Source organism: Pelophylax lessonae (genome assembly GCF_965119305.1).
Source record: "Pelophylax lessonae genome assembly, chromosome: 3".
Lineage (NCBI taxonomy): Eukaryota > Metazoa > Chordata > Amphibia > Anura > Ranidae > Pelophylax > Pelophylax lessonae.
Genome location: NC_138770.1, coordinates 46092582 through 46115714, shown reverse-complemented (window position 1 = coordinate 46115714; position 23133 = coordinate 46092582).

Genomic DNA, 23133 nt, shown 5'->3' with positions numbered 1-23133 from the left:
CTACTATGTAGGACCGTTGATCAGTGTTCCTACAGCTCAAGCCACAGCCAATCACAGTTAGAATCACGCCCCTAGGGACACACACAGCCCCTCCCTCTCAAATAAAGTTAACCCCTTCACTGCCAGTGTACTTTTACAGTAACAGTGCATATATATAGCACTGATTTACTGTAGAAATGTCACTGGTAACCCCAAAAGTGTCAAAAATGTCAGTCAAGGGTCCGATCTGTCCGCCCCAATGTCGCAGTACCGCAAAAAAATCGCAGATCGCCGCCATTACGCGTTAAAAAAAAAAACAACAAAAATTACAAAAATCTTTCCCTTTGTTAGTTAACCGATAACTTTTGCACAAACCAATCAAAATACGCTTTTTGCGATTTTTTTTTTGCCAAACATATGTAGCATAAAACAAATTGCCGGAAAATGTTAAAAAATTTTGATTTTTACTTTTTTTTTGGGGGGAATTTCATATAAAAAATTTGAAAAATATTGTTATTTTTGCAAAATTGACGCTCTTTTTTTGTTTATAGCGCGTGATCAAAACATCGCACAGGTGATCAAATATCACCAAAAGAAAGCTCTGTTTGTGGGAAAAAAAGGACGTCAAATTCGTTTAGGTACAGCGTCGCACGACCGCGCAATTGTCCGTTAAAGTCACGCAGTGCCGAATCGCAAAATACCCCCTGTTCTTTTAGCAGCCAAATCCTCCGGGGCTTAAGTGGTTAAAAGAGGCCTGGATTCTTTCCTATATGTACATAATATAACTGGGTATTAACATTTATAGGTAAAGTTGATCCAGGGAATATCCGATTGCCTCTCGGGGATCAGATTTTTCCCTTGCTGGAGCAAATTGGATCATGCTTTGCTGGGGTTTTTTCGCCTTCCTCTGGATCAACTGTGGGTAAAGGATTGTGTATATGGGATTGTATGGTTGTTTTTTTTTTTTAATAGTTGAACTAGATGGACTTTTTCAAACTGACTAACTATGTAATATTATGCAAGCATTTTAGCTGATACTACCACCTAGTATGAGAAGTAATATTCACGGTATATTATATGAGAATGGTTGTTGCACCATTTTATGAATAAACAGCTTGCTAACATAAACAATACTTAGTAATGAGAATTCTTTAGATGCTAGGCTTTAAGATGGTCAGATTGTATAAGCCTGTCTAACCATTCATTGTGAATGACTGCCCTTCACTGCATGTGGCTAACATGTTGGTTGAGGCTGAGGAGCTCAGCTCTGAAAGGCAATAGGATTGATTTACTAAAGGCAGATAAACTGTGCACTTTGCAAAGTGGAGTTGCTCTAGAGTTTAGTACATGAGCAGAAGCTCTACTAACTTCCATCATCCAATCATGTGCAAGCAAAAATGCTGTTTTCTTCTTTTATTTTTCTTGCACGGGATTGGGTACTCTTTGCAAAGTAAAGCTTTTCCTTTATTTATTAAGCTGGAGCAACTGCACTTTGCAAAATGCACAATCTATTTGTCTTTAGTAAATCAACCCCATTGTGTCTGATCACCACCCCATCACAAAAGAACTTACCAGAAGACATTGCTTGAATCAGGATGATCCCCAGAAGGATGGAGAGGGCCAAAACCATGGACGTTCTCATGGCTGCTTATCGTAGTGAATATCTGTGTTGTAGCTCCATCCATAGAATTTATATCAGGAACTTTGATGGGAAGAAAGTGGCAGAACAGGAATAGGAACTGGTTTTGTTTCTTATTCTGCAATTCTCTTCTATGAGGTGTAGAGCATTCAGTATTACAGCATATTTATGTCTTCATGTTCACAGCAGCCACGCCAGTTGTTTTATAGCAAGTATCAATTATCTTATGTCTCTCCAATTACTCCCTTTCCTCATCCCGAAAATAATTAGAGCAACGATGTTGTTTGTTTATTGGGCAGAAATCGAGGTCAATTCACTAAGCTTTACTGCATGTGGTAAGGGTATCATGTAACTCATTTGCATAAATTAACGCATGCGGTAAATAAACTCCAGTTCATTTAAAAAAAAAAAAAGATTTACAGTAAATGAAAAATAAAAAAAAATTTCAAAAAATCGTGTGGTAATCTGTGAAGTCCAATTCACAAACTAAACAGGAACTAAAAAAAGGTGCGATATTTAACACCACCCTTTTGATGGCGGTAACCAGTGTGGTACCAGAAAGAGGGGCCTATTCAAACCCTCAGAAAGGGGCATTCCACCCACCGAGAGCCTAATTCCACCCACAGAACACCCACAGGAAGGGTTACTATTCCACCCACAGAAAGGGGTGCAATACTACCCTCAGAGAGGGGTCTAATTCCACCCACAGAACACCCACAGGAAGGGGTACTATTCCACCCACAGAGGACCCAAAGGAAGGGGTACTATTCCACCCACAGAACACCCACAGGAAGGGGTACTATTCCACCCACAGAGTACCCACATGAAGGGGTACTATTCCACCCACAGAGGACCCACAGGAAGGGGTACTATTCCACCCACAGAGGACCCACAGGAAGGAGTACTATTCCACCCACAGAGTACCCACATGAAGGGGTACTATTCCACCCACAGAACACCCACAGGAAGGGGTAATATTCCACCCACAGAGTACCCACATGAAGGGGTACTATTCCACCCACAGAACACCCACAGGAAGGGGTACTATTCCACCCAAAGAACACCCACAGGAAGGGGTACTATTCCACCCACAGAGTACCCACATGAAGGGGTACTATTCCACCCACAGAGGACCCACAGGAAGGGGTACTATTCCACCCACAGAGGACCCACAGGAAGGAGTACTATTCCACCCACAGAGTACCCACATGAAGGGGTACTATTCCACCCACAGAACACCCACAGGAAGGGGTACTATTCCACCCACAGAGTACCCACATGAAGGGGTACTATTCCACCCACAGAGGACCCACAGGAAGGGGTACTATTCCACCCACAGAACACCCACAGGAAGGGGTACTATTCCACCCACAGAGGACCCACAGGAAGGGGTACTATTCCACCCACAGAACACCCACAGGAAGGGGTACTATTCCACCCACAGAGGACCCACAGGAAGGGGTACTATTCCACCCACAGAACACCCACAGGAAGGGGTACTATTCCACCCACAGAGGACCCACAGGAAGGAGTACTATTCCACCCACAGAACACCTACATGAAGGGGTACTATTCCACCCACAGAGTACCCACATGAAGGGGTACTATTCCACTGACAGAGGACCTACAGGAAGGGGTACTATTCCACCCACAGAACACCCACAGGAAGGGGTACTATTCAACCCACAGAGGACCCACAGGAAGGGGTAATATTCCACCCACAGAGGACCCACAGGAAGGGGTACTATTCCACCCACAGAAAGGGGTGCGATACTACCCTCAGAGAGGGGTCTAATTCCACCCACAGAACACCCACAGGAAGGGGTACTATTTCACCCACAGAACACCCACAGGAAGGGGTACTATTCCACCCACAGAAAGGGGTGCGATACTACCCTCAGAGAGGGGTCTAATTCCACCCACAGAACACCCACAGGAAGGGGTACTATTCCACCCACAGAGGACCCAAAGGAAGGGGTACTATTCCACCCACAGAACACCCACAGGAAGGGGTACTATTCCACCCACAGAGTACCCACATGAAGGGGTACTATTCCACCCAAAGAACACCCACAGGAAGGGGTACTATTCCACCCACAGAGTACCCACATGAAGGGGTACTATTCCACCCACAGAGGACCCAAAGGAAGGGGTACTATTTCACCCACAGAACACCCACAGGAAGGGGTACTATTCCACCCACAGAAAGGGGTGCGATACTACCCTCAGAGAGGGGTCTAATTCCACCCACAGAACACCCACAGGAAGGGGTACTATTCCACCCACAGAGGACCCAAAGGAAGGGGTACTATTCCACCCACAGAACACCCACAGGAAGGGGTACTATTCCACCCACAGAAAGGGGTGCGATACTACCCTCAGAGAGGGGTCTAATTCCACCCACAGAACACCCACAGGAAGGGGTACTATTCCACCCACAGAGGACCCAAAGGAAGGGGTACTATTCCACCCACAGAACACCCACAGGAAGGGGTACTATTCCACCCACAGAGTACCCACATGAAGGGGTACTATTCCACCCAAAGAACACCCACAGGAAGGGGTACTATTCCACCCACAGAGTACCCACATGAAGGGGTACTATTCCACCCACAGAGGACCCACAGGAAGGGGTACTATTCCACCCACAGAGGACCCACAGGAAGGAGTACTATTCCACCCACAGAGTACCCACATGAAGGGGTACTATTCCACCCACAGAACACCCACAGGAAGGGGTACTATTCCACCCACAGAGTACCCACATGAAGGGGTACTATTCCACCCACAGAACACCCACAGGAAGGGGTACTATTCCACCCAAAGAACGCCCACAGGAAGGGGTACTATTCCACCCACAGAGTACCCGCATGAAGGGGTACTATTCCACCCACAAAGGACCCACAGGAAGGGGTACTATTCCACCCACAGAGGACCCACAGGAAGGAGTACTATTCCACCCACAGAGTACCCACATGAAGGGGTACTATTCCACCCACAGAACACCCACAGGAAGGGGTACTATTCCACCCACAGAGTACCCACATGAAGGGGTACTATTCCACCCACAGAGGACCCACAGGAAGGGGTACTATTCCACCCACAGAACACCCACAGGAAGGGGTACTATTCCACCCACAGAGGACCCACAGGAAGGGGTACTATTCCACCCACAGAACACCCACAGGAAGGGGTACTATTCCACCCACAGAGGACCCACAGGAAGGGGTACTATTCCACCCACAGAACACCCACAGGAAGGGGTACTATTCCACCCACAGAGGACCCACAGGAAGGAGTACTATTCCACCCACAGAACACCTACATGAAGGGGTACTATTCCACCCACAGAGTACCCACATGAAAGGGTACTATTCCACTGACAGAGGACCCACAGGAAGGGGTACTATTCCACCCACAGAACACCCACAGGAAGGGGTACTATTCAACCCACAGAGGACCCACAGGAAGGGGTACTATTCCACCCACAGAACACCCACAGGAAGGGGTACTATTCCACCCACAGAGGACCCACAGAAAGTTGACACTATTCTACCAGCAGTGGACACACACAAATGTGACATTATACATCACGAGTACACAAGTATTTTTTTTTTTTTTCTTAAATCAAAAAGGCATGACATGCAGTGAAAATTAAATGCTAACAGCGGCTGAAATGTAACAAGAACTTACTTTGTAAATACATTTTTTTTTTAACTTTTACAAAAGTGCAACAATGGAGAATGTCACCCATGACAATTACTCCAGCTAGAAGTGACCTCTTGAAGCCACTGTAATACTTTTGGTTATATATACCATTACAAAAAGGTAAATTTGGATAGGAACATGAAAAATAAATAAAAACATTTAAAAAAAAAAATAAATAAATAAAGTCCAGTTTTCTTTAGTGTTCACAATATAAACATAAGCAGCAGTACATAATTGGGCCAAAAACACAGAAAAGAGCACTTTCGATGACTCTAGTAGGCCATACATTTACAAAAAAACACATTTCATGATGCATTTAGTAAAGGAGCTTGGATTACCAAACATCAGGAGAGATTTGAGAAGATAATTCTGCCTTCAAATACAAATTACTGAAAAAAATGTTAGATTAAAAATAGCTTTTTGCAAAAGAAAAATAATAAACATGTTAAAAAGTAAAATATTATAAGGAAATTACCTTAAACAACCCTTAACCCCCGACACGTGCGATAAATTACCACATAAGAAAATGTGGTAGTTGCCGAACAATCGAAAAATACCGTATTTGTTATTTAACGCTAAATTCTTAGTGAACTGAACTCTCACAACTGATTTATGGCATGCGTTATTTTACTGCATTTTATTTGCCGTTCTTTAACTCTTAGTGAATTGACCCCATTGTGTCATTATCACGCACGTTCATTACATTTCTGGTGTCACCTGTTATTAAATCTAAAGACAGTGTCACTGTCCTCCAAAAGAAGAAACCAAGATATCTGGAAGTCCAGGTGTAGAAGTGATTTGGGAGGGGGCAGGAATACACTCTACTATGGAAAAATCTCCCTATTGGAGTACACAAGGCTTATGAGGAGCTACTGGGGCGGTTTAATACCAAGGCCAACCCACAACCCAAATAGTTTTAGGTTCTGCAAGCCTTTAGAGCGTATCTAAAGCCAAGCTTTGTACAACGTATTTTATATTGGAGAGTGGAAAGGTTATGTCACACACCTGCAGATTTGCTGTTGATCTGTCACCTCTATTCCCAAAGACCAGCAGGCATGCTGGTGCATGTATTCCCTTGGCTTTACCTTGCAAGTTTCTGTTGTTACCTGTTAGCCCCCGTTCACACCGGTGCGATTTGACAGATCCAAATCGCATGACAAGTCACACCCTATTGTCGGCAATGGAACTGTTCAAATCGGCACGAAGCTGGCTTTGTGGTGCCACACTGATTTGAAAAAGTAGTTCCTGCACTATTTATGGCAATTTAAGAGCGACTTGCATAAACATCTGTGCATGAAGTCACAAGAATGTCAGTTAAATTGCACATGAGGTAACTTAAAAATCGTGCAATTTCTAGTAAAGTGGCATGATATCAAAGTCAGATTTGGCGTGTATTCAAGGCTGGTTAACTACCTGTTGTTGATTCTATTGGCTACACACCCAGCCCAGCCAGTGGCGGAACTACCAGGGTTGCAGCAGTCCCATTTGCGACTGGGCCTTGGCGTCCCGCCACTATAGGGGGGCCCGCCGCCAGCTGCTGCATAGTCCCGGGGTTGCGAGGCACGTTTTGGCATGCCCCCCCCTCCACCCCGTCTGTTCCCCATCCGTGTTGTGGGTGGGGGAGAGGTCACTGGTTGCCTTGGCACCATGTTCCGCTGCCTCAACCGCGGTCCTTCCCTGCATTGCGTTGCTGGGGCAGCGGTTTCCACCCTTTGGACGCCTTGGCTGGGTGAGTGTGACGCATCTCCGGCGCAGCGCCAGATGTGAGGTCATCCCCTCTCAAACTATTTCTGGCGCCACACATGGCGTTGGCGGTTATCTGCCTTGGTCTCAGGGGCTCTGTTGAGGCTGGTCTCTGCTGTCTTCAGTCTTCTTTCTTCTTCGGTCCCATTGTCTGTCCCTCCATCCACCTTCACTGCCATTCTTGTCACTATATTTTTAATTTTCAGGTATGTTTTCACTTGGCATTTTTCCAGCACTTTGTCACTTTTTTCACCCTTGGTCCCCACTTTTTCAACAATTGTGGGCACTTGGTTTTTTCACTCATCCCCTTCCTTTGCTTGATGTCCATCTTGTTTCAATTTCACCTGTACTTTGGCATCTCCCACTTATTCTATCCCCTGCTGGCACATTTCGGGTGTCCATATATATTCACATTCACCCCTTGTTTTCATTCTTTTCACCCCTTTATATTTTTGGGTACACATCACCATATATCTTTTTACCATATTGGGTATTTACATTGTATACTTTTATTGTTCTATAGATCATTTGGCCATGATGTGTGTTCCTCACCTTTGGTATTGTCCCCTCCTTGGGGCGACCACACTTCCATCCCCTCCCCCCCCCACACTTTCTGTGGTGACCTCGGCCCTTACCCGCCTTAGCCCCGGGTTAGACAGTTGCTCTTAGGGTGGTTCCATCTCCTCCCATTGTCACTGGGTCATTTCATGTTATTTGTAAGTAGCCGACAATTGTTTAGATCTATATTTACCTGGAGCAGTTTGTCCTATTCCTGTTGTCTATATGAGTATTCTGTATTCTGATCCCGGCTTATATTTACAGATATTGATTTTAAATAGCTCCTGATGGGTGGACCTTGAGCCACAAAACGCGTAGAGCTTATGAATAGAAGATATACTATTTGTCTTAATACCCCCCTTGTGTACAATATCTTTTAATTGAGTGTTTCCTATCCAGTTTCCAAAATTTTCTTCATTTCCTGGTGGGAAATATTTTGTGCCATTAAGTGATATCATCGGGGACTTATATTCCCAATTTAATTGTTTATTAACCCCATCCCATATTTTATACACCACTCTTGTCAGTTCATGTGCTCCTTGTGATTCTCTATATTTTGGTGGAATCCATATTGTGTTATTTTGTGCACATTCTATTTCTACCCATCTTTTCCCTTTTATCTCCTTTGTCCATTCAATCATTCGTGTAATAATTAATGTCCTATAATACCCCCTTATGTCTGGTGTTGCTAACCCTCCCTGTGTTTTGCTTCTTGTAAGGACCGCATATTGCACTCTGGGTTTTTTCCGCTGCCATATATATTTCATATATATCATGGTTTTCATTGTTTTGAAGAAAGAGGGAAGGATGTCTACTGGTAGTAAGGAAAACTTGTACAGAAACTTGGGCAGCAAGAACATCTTGACCACATTTATTCTCCCTACCCAGGAAATTTGATTGTTGGACCTCTTCCCTATATCTGTTTTTATTTCATTTAATAAAGGTATATAATTAGCTCAATATAATTTTTCAATTTGTGGTGTTATGTATATCCCTAAGTACGTTAATTTGGATTTTGCCCAGGTATATGGGAAATTGGATTCTAATGCTTTTTCTTCTCTGGTATTTAAACGTATGTTTATTTCAAATTTTACTGGATTTATTTTAAAATTGGATAATTTTCCATATTCTTTTAACTCTTTTTGGATATTTGCGAGGGTGATCCTAGGGTTTGTAATATAAAACAGCAAATCGTCTGCATATGCTGCAATCTTGTGATCTTCTTGTTCAACCTTCACTCCACTTATATCTCTATTTTGTCTTATCTTTGCCATAAGAGGTTCTAAATCTAAGATGAACAAAAGGGGAGAAAGGGGACACCCTTGTCTCATCCCATTGCTCATCTTAAAGCTTTCTGACAATCCCCCGTTTATCTTGACTTTAGCTGTCGGGTTCTTATATAATGCCTCTATCCATTGCTTCATCCTTAACCCTCTTCTTATGTTAGAATTCCGTTACTATCCATGATGTTAGGGTCGGTTTTGACCCGTGTTTTAAATCAGCCATAAAATACCCTCTGAATAATTATTTATCATCCAATTTGTTTCTTACCTCTTGGTTACCTTGTTAGGCTTCTTTATCCTTGAAAAGATTGGTTTTAATATTTTTGGTGTGACCCCTTAGACCTTTCTTTTGATAGCATACCTCTCATTTTCAAATTTAAAAAATGGTAAAATAAAGTCAGCAACTCTGAAATGTATTTGTCCTATGTTTCTTCACTTTATTTAGAGAAGCAGACAAGCAGGGAAAGAGATAGGCCCCTCCCTAACTACAGCTCACAGGGTTGAGAGGGGATTGGCTGTCAGTGTTACTAAGCAGAGAGAGTGTTTATGATTTCAGTTTTGGCACTTATTAGTTTCCTAAAATCCTATATTATAACTGGGTCAGAATTATAACACCATGAACGTCTTAATTTTCACCACAGTATTTTATAATTTAGTGAAAAGGATTATTTTTCTATTACATTGTTTAAGTAGAGGTTCCTGACAAAGTAAAAAAATCTTGATGCAATAAACAAATTTGAAAAATGATACTTATAGACATTCAAAACCTGAAAACGGGTCGGTTCTGACCCTAACATAAGAGGAGGGTTAATCCAATCCCAAGATTTCTTATTGTCTCCATTATAAAGTCCCAGTCCACCCTGTTGAAGGCTTTCTCAGCGTCAATCGACAGCAGGAGAGAGGGAACATCAAAGTTTTGGTTTTTTTGTAGGAGTAATAAAGTTCTTATCGTATTATCTTTCCCCTCTCAATCTGGTATGAATCCAGTTTGGTCTGGGTGAATCCAGAGTTCCAATAAGCCTTTTAATCTTGTTGCTAATATTTTTGCCAATATTTTAGTGTCCACGTTTAATAGGGCAATCGGTCTATAGCTAGAACAAAGAGATAGGTCTTTCCCCTCTTTCGTGATATACGCCAGTTGAGATTCCTCCCTTAATTCTTCTTTTCCGATCTTATTCAAATATGTATACATATTTGGAACTAAGATTTCTCTAAATCTTTTATAGTACCTTACTGTATATCCATCTGGACCAGGGCTTTTTCTGTTTTGAGTGCTTTTTAACACGTCTCTTATTTCAGCCTGAGAGATAGGAGCATCTAGAAGTTCTAATTTATGCTTTGATATTTTGGGTAGGCTTGCTTCTTTAATATATCTTTGTAAATTTATTATTCTCTCTTGTTTTGTTTGTTCTGTTTCCTTCTGACTGACAATTATATAAGGCACTATAAAAAGGTATGAAAGGCGCTGGCTATTTCTGTTGTCGAGTTAATTATTTCTCTATTCTTCGCTTTTTTCTAAGTAATTTTTGGATTTTTCCTTCATTAGTAGTCTTGCTAAAAATTTCCCTGGTTTATTACCGAGTTTATACCCGTGTCTTGTTAATTTATTAAATTGGCCTCTAGTTTCTTTTTCTAATAGGTCTTTTAATTTATCTCTTTTTAACATGAGGTTTTCTTCTATTTCCTTTGTTAAGTCTTTTTTATGTCTCTGTTCTAATTCATATATTTCCGTTGTTAATCTGTTTATTAAACTGGTCCTTTCTTTCTTTTTTTAGAGGCTATAGATATTAATATCCCTCTTATATATACTTTGTGAGATTCCCAAACAGTCGCTGCCGAGATTTCAGGAGTTTCATTCTCTTGAAAGTATGATTCTAATTCTTTTTCTATACTACTTCCTGTCTCCTCGTCCTGGATTAGATCTTCGTTTAGTCTCCTTGTTTTTATGTTTCCTTGAGAACCTAAAATTTTTATTGTTAGGTTTGATGGTGCATGATCTGATAAGGTTCATAAGGACGCATTGACCTGATTTGAGCTTCTGAAGTGAAAACACCCAGATGGGCCATACCTAAAGATCCCCTACATTTATGCTTGATTGAATCCTATTTGAGGTGAGCACCCACTCATAAGGGGGTGCATGGTTAATATTGATCTGTGACACTCTGGTCACTCACTCCTCTTGGGAAGCACCAGCCACATCCAGGTGGCCTGAGCACTTATAGAAGATTTTGGTTGTTTGCACTTCTAACAAGACTGTTATATTAATTTATTAATTATTATTATTTTCACAATTTTTTATATTTTGGTATATATTTATATATATATCATCACTGGGACTAAAATATTGAAGACTTTTCAGATATTTTTTGCACTTCGCACTTTTTTGGCTTTTATACACTGATTTTGATTGATGGATTATCGCGTTATTTATTTTTGCACATATTTATGATTCAATTATTTATTTGTTTGAGTACATAAATATATATCCACTTTTTATTAACATTTGTACACTAGATATATAATTTTTATTACTATATTGAATCACTGAGTATTTTATAGGTATTTATTGCGCAGCACTATTATATTGTTTGTTCATTATTCCCACTTGTATGAGAAGTGAGGTGTCTGCAGCACTTAATATCTGATATAGGGAGGTTGCTCGCAGGAATTTTTGTTTGCTTTGTTACATCCCTCAATTCCACTGTATCAGAATGATAGAACATTGTGCGAGCTTTGCCTCATAGACTGTTGTAGACCGTTGCCATGAAGTCTGTGTCTTCTGAATTCCAGGTTCTTCAATGTAAGATACGGTCTATTATTGGCGTTGGTCTCCTGCTATTGTCTGTTTAATAAGGTGTTCTGTGATTATACGTAGGATAATGTGTAATGTATTTTGTTTTAGCCTTGTTGCAGTGCTGAGTTAGTTAACATGTTAATTATAGCTTTGTCTGGGTCTGCATTCTCAGTCACATATTGTTTCTATCCAGATGGCTTGGTAATTAGTTCAGGTTAATTATGTTTCTGTACACAATTTCATCTGCATTGCATAATGTAATCAGGCACCTGACCTGATAGGATAATCTGATCAGAAGGGGGATGTCCTCCTGTGAGGTATATATTTGGTGTGAGTTTGTTCAATAAAGGTTCCAGATCTATACAAGCTATTCTTGGCTAGTTTTGTATGTAGGGGGGCTGTAATATCTGATATCTATGGTCAGACTGGAGGAAGCGGTATTCTGATGGAAGCCCACAAACAGTGTGAGTTATGGTTCCGTTACACTAGCCATTTATTGAGATTTAGTCGGTGCAACTGGACTCTTTCAGAGTGCAGGTATACATGCTTTTGCAGCCGTTAAAGGTGTTTTAGCCCCGGTTCACACTTGTGCGTGTGCGGGGTTCGCATGTAATGTCGGAGCGCACTGCTCCAACATTACATGCGATCGGCTGTGCGGTGCGAGTTTAGCCATACACTTTGTATGGCTAAATTCGCACCGCAGCCGCACCAAACACGCACAGGGACCCTTTCTGGCAGCCGCATCAGGATCGGATCGCACAGCGGTTCACACTTGTGCGATCCAATGCGAACTGCATGATCGCACTGCGATATGCGATCAAACTGGGGGTGTCGTTAAGATTACATTGACACCCCCAGCGTATCACATATGGCAGTGTGAACTGCCGGGGGTGCGTGTGCGATGCGGGAACAGGCTGCAGATTCGCAGCCTTCCCGCACTCGCATAAGTGTGAACCGGGGCTTAACAGTGAGTTTTTATAACTTTTATTGAATAAGGGTGTAAGTAGATATGCTACAGGCTTCCTCTCAAGAGACACACCTGTTAGCTCCTCTGTTCAACCATATCCCATAGTCATTCAACTTTGAACATTCCCAAAAAATGTGAAATAGGGTAGCCTCTGATTCTCGACAAAACCAATAGAAATCTGAGGTCTGATTAAACTTACGATGTAGTACTGATGGAGTTTGGAACCATCTTGTAAGGAGTTTATATCCTCCTTCTTTCTTCCACATTTTTGGAGGAAACTTTGGGTGGATTGGGTAATTTTTCTTTTTTTTTTTAAGAAGCTGGCACTGAAATATCTTTTGCTGGCAAATAAAATTGTATATTTTTTACTTTTTAACTGTCACATTTTGCTGCATCCTACAGCACAAATGGAAACATATTTGGTGGAGTTTGCCCCCAAATCTTTTGCATGGGTAACCCCTTAAATTCCACACCAGACTTTAAGATCCTGGTATAAATTTTAAGGGGTAACCCATGAAAAAAAAAAAAAAAAAACATTAGACATTAGGGCCTCCAGGAAATGAATACCAAATTCTTGTGTTGAGACTGAACCTTGAGCTCATCCCTAGTCCCAATAGTCAAATCCCTCAACAGATGGACAACTGTGTAAGTGGTTAGGAGTACCTAGTACAAAATCTTGTTTGAAATGAATGTGGAATCTTTTCCTGTCAGGTACAAAATACCTGTTACCTATTAGTCAGTGATACCAAATCAGAGATATATAGCTACATAGAGATCAGACCAGACTCAGTTGTTGAATCAAAGTGATCTAAATTTTATTGTTCCGCATCTGAGATTAAATATACCATATGACGTATGAAAAGTAGGTTGTATTAAGATATTATTGTCCAATCCAGAGTTAGTATAATGTTCTAGCGAACATAGTGTTAAAAGTCTATATTGCAACGTCTGTGATTTTCATCAGGGAATTTTTCAGGGACTTTTGATTCAGATATAAATGTCCTGTGGTCAAGATATCCAGACGGAGTTCCTCATTCTGAGAGATTGGGAATTTTCATTGTTGCAGAACCTCTCAGCCATCTAATATATATCTTTAGCTTTTGCAAAGTTGCATGAAACATAAAAGAGACAGAAAAAAAGATTAATACTACAAAGCCATTTTTGTCTTAAGTAGCCATCTTTGCCACCTCAAAATGCATTTAAAATATTTATATGGTAAGAATAGGCACATCACCAACCTGTTTTGGGCTTGATCCAACCAACTTGTCACATTACCAATAGGAAGCGTTAGCCAAAATCCATCCTCAATTCATTTCATCCAGATTGTATTATAAGTCCTTATTCCAGCCCTGAAGAAGGGGGAGTCTTTTGCCCCTGAAATGTGTTGGCTTTATCTGATGTTCCTAACAAATATAAGTTATAAATACAATACAAATTTCAAGAAAGATGAAAGCCTCTACTAGGTACTCCTAACCACATACCCAGAACTCAACTAATAAATCTGACAGGTTGGCCAGGGCTGGAAAGCTCGTTTCTAAAGGACATGGGTCCAATCTCCTTTCCATCACTAACTCACTTACCAGCAAAAGCTACTTAAAGCAGAATAATCCCTAGGAGGATTAAGATGACCCCAACTGTAGACGGTTTCATGGTTACTTACCGGAGTGAATATCTGTGCTGTAGCTTCATCTCTGACATTTAGATCAACAACTCTAATGGGAGGAAAGTGGTAGGACAGGAATGGGAACTGGTTTTGTTTCTTAGTCTGCAATATTTTTTAACATCTTGAGGCGTAGAGAATACATATTTGCATACTATTTATAGTTTCCTTTTCCCAGCAGCCATACCAGCCCTTTCATATAACATATTAATTGTTTTTTGGGGGAGCTACACTGTGACGTCATCACACTGGTTTGGACGGGTGGCGGTTGTCAGTTTTAATGCTTGAATTTACCCCTTCGCTTGTGACTACTCTACTTTTTTATAAATTGATTTACAACTGCTACACTATGTGGATTCTTCTTCTGTCTTCTCCTGCATATGACATCCACTGCCAGTGTATGCGGCCACTTATGAGGAGCACAGGGGAGGGAGCCATCCATTCATATGCGGGCAGGAAAAAGCCATGTTAGACCCTCTGTATATTGAGGTCTAATGTTCTTGTAAGCTGACTGATGTGGTGGTGGCCAGGAGCCCTGGAACTGGTGAAGGTGGCAAAAGTAATATAAATTTTACAGTGGACTTTTGGAATGTTTATTTATTATGGACTTTTTCTATAAGTGTTGGAATGAGTTGATGGAATGATCTGTTCATTTTTTGGGGGGATTTTTAATAATGCAACACATTGCTTGTTTATACTGAGGGTGAATCTTGGGGTATTCAGATATCAATGAGTGCTGCTGTCATCACTATATTTTTACAATTTTTTTTTGTTTGTGTAGCCAAGCTGGGACTACTATATATGTATATATGTTATAAGTATATATAATCGAGTTATCGTTATAATGCAACTAGAGTGCTCCTTTAAGAGTTTTACACGAAGGATTGGCTTTCCCCGGAAATGGACGAATTGGACTGTGGGAGATTAAGTTTGGTGTGGACAGCAGATTGTTACATGGATGGCAGAAGGGACTATACTCCCAGGGAGCCAAGGGAGAGGAGAGGATCATGGGAGAGCCGATATACCTCTCTGCTGGGCCGAGCACACGCTCTCTTGCTTCCGGGACTCGTGGAGGATGGATCGGTCTGAGAGTTGCTAGTTGGCACAGTTGGTGATGGAGGCCTGAGTGTGCGGCCTAGAGAGAGTGAAGCCCATCCTCAGAGGTATGGATGCTGGTAGTCACAGGGAGGTGACAGATCCAGTTGAGCTGAGTGCAGAGCGGGTGAAGCTGAACTGACTGACTGGAACAGCGAGAGCTGAACATTCCCAGTGACTCAGCATCATGAGAAGACATTTCGTTTGGGTGACCGGATAGTCACACGTGGACACTGCTGTGTGAAAGAGTGCCTGGTGACATCTGAAATCGCAAGAATAAACCTGCATCCGCAATACACTGACTGCAGATAGGATTTCATATACATCACTACATTGGGATTACAAATATCACACTGAAGAGTGATAAAGAGCTCCAACTGCCGACGAAGATTATGCAAGGCCTTGCTAGAGCAAGAACTTCATCGCTCACAATCTTTAAAGGGGACCCATTGAAATAATGCTAGATTCTTATTAGGTGAACATGAGGTAGTGCTAGTTCTGATTTTAGAAGAGGTTAAGCAGTGTTCATGGTTAATACATTAGCAAAAGCCCTGACAGTTAAAGCTGGTAGTTCTTTTAGTCACTCTTATTCATTGAATATAACGCTCTGTTGATTAAGCAATTATTTCTGCAGTGTTTGTCTTTTGAGCTCCCTTGTAATAAGTGAGGTTTTAATGGATCGATACTGAAATATCTGTTATTAAAGAACATTATCTGTTCTTGTTAGGTTGTTTGATTTACCTTTTATCTCAGTAAACAATCAGACTTGTATCTATATTGTGTCAGTGTATTTCTGGAGATTATCTCTAAAATATCTGAACCTAAAGTGCCTAGTGGGTTGGATAATTCTCAGGGTCAGGTGAGTGCAGAGGAATTTCCACTAACCAGCAGCCCTCAAGAGGGTCATGCTACATTTGGGGGCTCGTCCGGGATCCTCTTTGCCACCCAAGCCCTGAGTACACCCCCCTACGAGCCAATTCCAGGAAGGGCCATGAACTTGACCATCACCAGAGCCTGGGGACGGTCCCAAGGGACCCAGTTGGAGTGGAACACAGTCCTGGAGGTCACTGGGAATGAGTGCACAGAAAAAGAGATTCGGAGGTGGGTGAAAGCTTTGGCACCAGATCAGAGGGCCTATTTATTAGATGCCTGGGCAGGCGATGAGTTGGACATCATCCAAGTTGCTGCTAGAATGGTGAGAAGATATACCTGAATGCTTTCAGGTAGAAGAGGTGACATTTAACAAGGGAATTCAGGCCCGAGTGTTCTTTCAGCTGGAGAAGAAGGAGATGTTAGAAGAAGGGTCACCACCCTCACTAGCCAGTCTCCGCCCTGTGAACGGGGACCCCAATGGACTAGGAGCCCCCCCCCCCCTGCCTGTTTTTATGCAGATATGAGCAATCTAGTTGACAGTCTGGTCAAGAATGGTTCTAATGGCGCTGGACAGAGCTACAGGTGGCTGCGGTTCTTCTCTGGCCAACTACCAACTCCCACTGGAAAAGAGGACTTTGAGAGTTGGATGAGCCAGGCCATGGAAGAGTGGAGTGTGCTCGAGGCGGTGAAGAGACAGCGGCTCAGTGAGAGTTTGTGGGGTACAGCTGCTGAAGTGATTAGAAACCTGAGGATGGGAAACAAAAACTGTACAGCTAAAGACTACATAGATGCCCTGTTTGCTGTCTTTGGATGAGTGGAAAAAACTACAGATCTGTTGTATAAGTTTAATCATACTCACCAGCAATGGGGAGAGAGATTATCTGACTATGTTTTCCGGGTGGACAAGATGTTGCACCAGATTTTGTTAACAAAGGGCATAGACCCCAAAGATGCTGATCGAGAGCGGCTAGACAGAGTGCTGCAAGGGGCTCAGCCTAATCACCCTATCATCCTAAAACTGTTACTAAAAGGAGTCCGAACCACCCCTACCTATCCTGAGTTGATGAGGGAGGTGAGAGAAGAGGAGGCCTTGCTGGAAGAAAAAAGCCAAGGTGTCAGAGATCTGTTAAGCAGTGAAGGGTGGAAAGAAAGGGCCTCTACCCATTTAGCTTGAGTGGAGAACAGCCTCTCAGATGAAGAGAGTGAAGTGGATACCGACTTAGGTCATTGTGAAAACCCTGGAGAAGAGAAGAAGGCTACAAAGAATCCAAGTTCCAACGAATTAATGATCCAGGTGGCACAAGCCCAAACTCAGATGTGCCAGACCTTGATGCAAGACATGGAGGCTTAGGGAAGTAGGGAAGAGTTCAAGAACCAAACAAGAGTCTTAAGGGGTTGAATCTTTCACCCTTCTGTGATAGAGGGTGTTTGAGTGTGGAGAAGTTGGACATTTACGGGTCAAATGCCCTCAGCAGGGACTTAGTCCGGCGCCAACTGTACGGCAAAAATTATTCACACCCGCAGAAGGGAGGATGCCCAGGAAGTTGGTTGGGCCCTCTCCGGTGGTCTCATTGTAAGTGGAAGGAATCTATACTAAAGCCTTGTTAGACACAGGGGCTCAAGTGACGCTTTTGTATAGATACTTCTATGTCAAATATCTGAAACATACTCCACTGTGCAAGCTAGAGGAGTTGGAAATTTGGAGGCTTGGACCCCAAAGGTTTCCCTATGATGGGTACATACCCATAAAATTTGCTTTTAATCCATCATCAGATGAGAAGATGGAGGTCTTCGACACACTGGCGGTGGTGTGCCCTCGGCCCCCTGGGGTGAAACAGAACTTTTTGATCATTGTGACTAATACATATCTGGTGAGGAGAATGCTTACCCCCTTGGCCATAAGGGGCCCTCCATTTGAAGAAGTACACCATCAATTAAGAAATGCTTTTCAAAGAGTAATACAAGAACAGAAGGCGGAAGGAGTGGGGAAGTTGTGGTGATTGGACACTCCGGAGCAGGTGTTGCAGCCAGGGGAAAGGATGTGTATGAAAGCCACAGTCAAGCTGTCTTGGGATCAGCCGGGTTCTTTCGTGATGCTGGAAGGCAATCCACTGGGGGAAGATGCAGGGCTGGAACTAGGCCCCAAAATAGTCCCTACGAAGGCTTTGTGGAGAACTGGAGGGAAGGTTCCTGTCAGTATTCAGAACATCACTGGTCAGCCGTTCAGTCTGAAACCTCGCATGATTTTGCGGTGGGTGAGTGTTTCCACTCCAGTGACCTTGGAGGATTTGGTCCAGAAGGAAGAGGGGAGTGAGCAGAATGAAGACCCCAAGATTCGACGCCCTGCTGTCTCATTCAAGTGGGGGGAGCGGGTGAAGGCCCAGCCAACCCGGTGGGAAAAACTTTTCTTGCAAAACTATTTAGACGTAGGATGCACAAAGAGTGATCAGCATCGAATCAGGCTGAGTGAGGATAAACCCTTTTGTGAGAGAGCCCAGCGGATCCCTTTGAGTGATTTGAAAGATCTTTGAGAACAGCTGGCTGAATTGAAGAAGTCTGGAGTTATCAGGGAGTCCCGTAGCCCATATGCTTCTCCCATTATAGTAGTTCGGAAGAAGAATGGGACTATTAGGATGTGCATTGACTACCGAACTTTGAATCGCCGGACCATCCCTGACCAGTATACAACTCCCAGAATTGAAGATGCCTTGCAATGTTTGTCAGGAGCCAAGTGGTTCAGTGTACTGGACCTGAAGAGTGGCTACTACCAGATACTTATGCAGCCTGATGATAGAGAGAAGACTGCTTTCATTAGCTCATTTGGTTTCTTTGAATTCGACCGTATGCCACTAGGATTGGCAGGTGCCCCCGCTACTTTTCAAAGATTACTGGAAAATACTGTGGGTAATATGAATTTAGTCGAAGTCCTTGTATATTTGGACAATATTATTGTGTTTGGCTAAACGTTGGAAGAACACAAAGCTCGTCTTGAGAAGGTTTTCCAGAGGCTCTATGAAGAAGGACTAAAGTTATCCTTGGAGAAGTGCCAGTTCTACCAGATGTCTGTCATCTATTAGGGGTACGTGGTTTCAGCAGATGGGGTGGCTACTGACCCCAAGAAGTTAGAGGCCATTACTATTTGGCCCCGACCAAAGACAGTAACTGAACTGCGGTCTTTCTTGGGGTTCTGTTCCTATTACCGAAAATTCGTCAAGAATTTTGCTCAGATAGCAAAGCCTTTGAATCAGTTGCTACAAATGGAAATTGACAAAGAAGGTTGGCCACCGAGTGTCAAAGAACCACGTTCAAAGGGACCTAGAGGGTCTAGAGAGTCTATTCAAAATCAGTGGAATACCGGAAATGAGCAAGCCTTCTGGAAATTGAAGGAGAGTCTTACCAGAGCCCCTGTGTGGGCTAATGCTGACCCGGCGAAGCCCTATGAGTTGCATGTTGATGCCAGTCGGGACGGACTGGGTGGAGTGCTGTATCAAGAGAATGAAGGAAGACTACGTCCTGTAGCCTATGTAAGCTGCAGTCTGTTGCCATCAGATAATAATTACCCCATACACAAGTTGGAGTTTCTGGCCCTCATGTGGGCAGTAGTGGACAAGCTCATTCAAGAGATCCTAAAATCCACAAATTTCAAGAGATCCTAAAACTTCACTGGATAGCCCAAATGGAGGGGCTAGAGTACTTTATAAGGGCTGGGACGAGAAGTTGGAAGACGCGATTGTCTACTTATGTGCCCTGCAGAAGAGGCAGACGGGGTTCAACAATTATTCTTGCCAGAGAAGCATTGGTTGATTGTACTAACGGCCCTTCATGATGCTCATGGACATTTGGGGCCGGACCGAATTTTCAAGTTGGTCAGAGATCGGTTCTATTGGCCTTTTATGAGGAAAAAATTGGAAAGTTATTGCCACTCTTGTATTTGGTGTATTCAGAGGAAGACTTTACCACATAGAGCTGCTACAATGGGTCATCTGCAAAGTCAAGGACCTATGGAGTCAGTGTGCATTGACTTCCTGTGTCTCGAACCTGATCTGGGTGGGCTAGTACAGTTGCAAGACGCTTGTGGAAAAGTTCATCCATTATGCGCACTCTCTTGCTTCCGGGACTCGTGGAGGATGGATCAGTCTGAGAGGTGCTAGAAGGCATGGAGGCCTGAGTGTGCGGCCTAGAAAGAGCAGAGCCCATCCTCAGTGGTACTGATGCTGGTAGTCACAGGGAGGTGACAGATCCAGGTGAGCTGAATGCAGAGTGGATGAAGCTGAACTGACTGACCAGACCAGCGAGAGCCGAACATTCCCAGTGATGCAGCATCATGAGGAGACATTTTGTTTGGGTGACCGGATAGTCACATGTGGACACTGCTGTGTGAAAGAGTGCCTGGTGACATCTGAAATCGAAAGTATAAACCTGCATTCACAATACACTGACTACAGATAGGATTTCATATACACCAGTACATTGGGATTAAAAATATCACACGAAGAGTGATAAAGAGCTCCAACTGCTGGTGAAGATTCTGCAAGGCCTTGCTAGAGCAGGAACTTCATTGCTCACAATCCTTAAAGGGGACCCATTGAAATAATAATAGATTCTTATTAGGTGAACATGAGGTAGTGCTAGTTCTGATTTTAGAAAAGGTTAAGCAGTTTTCATGGTTAATACATTAGCAATAGCCCTGACAGTTAAAGTGGAGTTCCGGCCTTGGACCTTTTTTTTTCACAAAAAATACCCCCGGGACAGTCAGGGCTAGTGCATTCCACAATGGATAGCCTCTGAACTGTCCCAGGTCGCACTTATCTTTTAGAAGAAATACTTACCTTGAAAATTTCTTCCTAAGCGCTGCCATCTCCGGTGTGGGTAGCTGAAGCCAGCGCGTCCTCTTCTGCATCCTCTTCGGTGACGTCGGAGTCCCAGAATGCCCTGCACTGGCCCCGCTCGTCACTTCCGGTGCAGGCGCAGCATCCCTGCACAGCTTCTAGACATGCCCAGAAGCTGTTTATCAGGGAATGCCGCACCTGCACCGGAAGTGACGAGCGGGGCCGGTGCAGGCGTATTGATTTCTGGGAGCTATGACGTTCAGCTCCCAGGAGTCATCGCAAGCCGGAAGAGATGGCGCGGGCCGCGGCCGCTGAGGGAGGAGGTGGAAGGAAGGTAAGTATATTTTCTTCAATAACAAGGTAAGTAAACAAAAAAAAAAATCGGGAGCATCAATTTGTTTTTCAGGTGACACTCAGCAAGCGGATGGCCCAAAATCGATTTTGTCGATTTTGAGGCTGGAACTCCGCTTTAAAGTTGGTAGTTCTTTTAGTCACTTTTATTCATTGAATATAACGCTCTGTTGATTAAGCATTTATTCCTGCAGTGTCTGTCTTTTGAGGTCCCTTGTAATAAGTGAGGTTTTAATGGATCGATACTGAAATATCTGTTATTAAAGAACCTTATATGTTCTTGTTAGGTTGTTTGATTTACCTTTTATCTCAGTAAATAATCAGACTTGTATCTCTATTGTGTCAGTGTATTTCTGGAGATTATCTTTAAAATGTCTGAACCTAAAGTGCCTAGCGGGTTGGATACTTCTCAGGGTCAGGAGAGTGCAGAGGAATTTCCACTAACCAGCAGCCCTCAATGGGGTCGTGCTACATTTGATTATTATTGATCTTCACCAAGTGCAGTTTCTTTTTTTTTATATTAGGAATAGGAACTGGTTTGGTTTCTTAGTCTGCAATATTTTCAAGGTGTCAACGTAGAGCATCCATATTTCCATAATTTTTATAGATTCTTGTACCTAGAAGCCACACCAGCTCTTTCATATCACATATTAATTATCTTGAACAAAGAGGAAATCTCGCCAGTGGGACTTTACTGCAGCCCAGTAACAACAACGGAGAAATAAACCTATAAAAGATTACATTTTATTTAAACATCCATTAAAAAAATGCAATAAAAAACTCTGGTCTCTTATGTATCTAAGATTGGATTTGGAACACCTTCATAACAGTGAATATACAGTACAGTGCCTTGCTAAAGTATTCGGCCCCCTTGAACTTTGCGACCTTTTGCCACATTTCAGGCTTCAAACATAAAGATATAAAACTGTAATTTTTTGTGAAGAATCAACAACAAGTGGGACACAATCATGAAGTGGAACGAAATTTATTGGATATTTCAAACTTTGTTAACAAATAAAAAACTGAAAAATTGGGCGTGCAAAATGATTCAGCCCCTTTACTGTCAGTGCAGCAAACTCTCTCCAGAAGTTCAGTGAGGATCTCTGAATGATCCAATGTTGACCTAAATGACTAATGATGATAAATAGAATCCACCTGTGTGTAATCAAGTCTCCGTATAAATGCACCTGCACTGTGATAGTCTCAGAGGTCCTTTTAAAGCGCAGAGAGCATCATGAAGAACAAGGAACACACCAGGCAGGTCCGAGATACTGTTGTGGAGAAGTTTAAAGCTGGATTTGGATACAAAAAGTTTTCCCAAGCTTTAAACATCCCAAGGAGCACTGTGCAAGCGATAATATTGAAATGGAAGGAGTATCAGACCACTGCAAATCTACGAAGACCTGGCCGTCCCTCTAAACTTTCAGCTCATACAAGGAGAAGACTGATCAGAGATGCAGCCAAGAGGTCCATGATCACTCTGGATGAACTGCAGAGATCTACAGCTGAGGTGGGAGACTCTGTCCATAGGACAACAATCAGCCGTATACTGCACAAATCTGGCCTTTATGGAAGAGTGGCAAGAAGAAAGACATTTCTTAAAGATATCCATAAAAAGTGTCATTTAAAGTTTGCCACGGGCCACCTGGGAGAC